This window comes from Hylaeus volcanicus, chromosome 5, assembly GCF_026283585.1.
Source record: "Hylaeus volcanicus isolate JK05 chromosome 5, UHH_iyHylVolc1.0_haploid, whole genome shotgun sequence".
NCBI lineage: Eukaryota > Metazoa > Arthropoda > Insecta > Hymenoptera > Colletidae > Hylaeus > Hylaeus volcanicus.
In genome coordinates this window covers 7,882,881-7,884,941 of record NC_071980.1, presented here as the reverse complement: position 1 = coordinate 7,884,941, position 2,061 = coordinate 7,882,881, and the positions used below count along the sequence as shown (strand labels likewise).

At 38.3% G+C, this 2,061-nt stretch overlaps 1 protein-coding gene across 1 annotated transcript in view; it reads left to right on the top strand.

The window, feature by feature from the left end:
• The window catches only part of LOC128877159 (arfGAP with SH3 domain, ANK repeat and PH domain-containing protein), a 39,859-nt gene that overhangs the window by 7,284 nt on the left and 30,514 nt on the right, over positions 1–2,061 (top strand). The gene's annotated exons all lie outside the window — the stretch shown is intronic.

The following is a 2,061-nucleotide window of genomic DNA, read 5'->3' as shown; positions in this document are numbered from 1 at the left end:
TAAAAATATTAAAACGTTTACCAAAATTGAAACCGTCGTTCGAGCGTTGTAAAAAAGATTGAAATGGAAATCGCGCGCAAAAAAAATAGTGTTCCTGATGCACTCAGCGTTATTACGATCAGCCGCGACTATCCTCTAGAAAATATATATAGTCGCGTGTCACTTTTGCCTCGGTCGAAAGTCGATACCGGTGCACCTGCGATAGCACCGAGTCACTTTTACGGTGCAGTTCGACTCCGGTGCCTCGTTGAGAATTATATTCTCGGCCACTTCCGTTTGCTTTGATGCGCCTGCGTCTTCCGGGTTAGTTCGTTTTCTCCTCCTTCGCCATAATGACCCCGCAGGAGGCTTTTCAGGCAGGAAATATTCACGCGTGAAACGTTTCGTGTCTCACAGCCCCAGGGACGTCTCGACACCATCACGGACCCTTGGGCGAATCGGTGCACTTGGCCCTCTTGTTTCATTTATCACGTTTGGATATCGCGGATTCGAAAGAAGAAGAAATATACAGATTCGTTTTCCAGCCAAAGCACACGTTTTTATAACTATGTGTATTTGTGCCACGGATGCAGGGCCGGCGCGAGGCAGGTACAGCGCGTTCGCCGGAACCCGGGCCCGCGGTCTACGAAAATTACCGAATTAAAAGGCACCGATTTTGAGTAACCTTTTACAGACTGACGATACCATTAACAAATGGAAGCAATTTTTGCTGAGATGCAAGAGATTTTTTTAGTAGCGATGATTAAATTGAAAAGAGTGACAAAAATCATCAAAGTATTATTATTTAATATTCATCTTGTAAGAAATATATAGCATTTGTAAATAAATAATTCCTCGTTGTAAAATTTATGCGTAGGATTCGAATGTGAATTCAGGCCCCGCCAAATTTTTGAACCCGACCCCGCAAAATATCACGCCGGCCCTGCACGGATGCGTTGCAGAAATTAGTATGGGCCAAGCGCCCGTACGTTGGGACGTCACTGGCCACGCATACGCAGAGTGAAACCTACCACTTTCCTCGAACTGTTTTTTGAATAGTAAACCTACAGGGTGTTCCACCAATTTCGTCCCTTATCATTAACCGTGGAGCTAAGTAAAAGAAAATTTTTTATTTAACACTACACAACTACCAAGATCAACGCATACTTATTACACATTGTATATATACAACTATATTTTTGTAATTAAAGAGAGAAGAAGCAAATAAACTTGTCGATTAAATGAATTCTCTATGATAATCATTGTTCTAAACAATTACAATAAAAGTATTGTTCAATTGAATAACTTTAGAAAATTGATTAAAGTACATAGGTGAATGTTGGTGATTTTGGTAGGCTTAGTGTTAATAAAAATTCGTAGCATTTTTAACATCACCGTTAACCCTTTAAAACTGATCAACCGTGTTATTGGTTGTCTATTTACAATGCTTTCATTTTTTTAGGCGTGAACTCTTTCTTGAAAATGTCGATGATTAAAGTGTTAAAGACGTGGGAAATAAGCTACGGTATACATTAATATTTTAGAGAATATCAAATATTCGTTGGAATCACGTAATAATAACATGTATTTTCGTAAAAAGTTTCACGATATCACATCTTCGTCGCGTCCGGTTCACCTTGAAAGAAAAGGTCTATACAGTAGGGATCAATACGTGATGGACACTGATAGGAAGAATCAATATTGGATTCGTTAAAGTCAAACAAGGTCGAGAAAAAACTCATCGAGTGCTAAATTTAATCTTTCGTATCAGTCGTTGCGAGGAGGAAAATGTAAAATTCAGAAAAATCGTTGTATTATTCTTCTTCTTTTTAAAAATCATTCTATAACAATTCTATAATGTTTTTAATATATAGGGAGGATCGCTTGTAGGATCAATTGGAGGAGGATCAATTGTATCGATCAAAAGTATAACGAGTCGTACCAATTCTCTCAGGAACAATGACAAATGAAGAATATAAATAATGCACATACACCATTGCATTTATAAAAGAAAACGCGATCCTGCAAATACATAATAATACTTCCTGAACCATACTTGACGACTTGCTACACTTGCTCTAT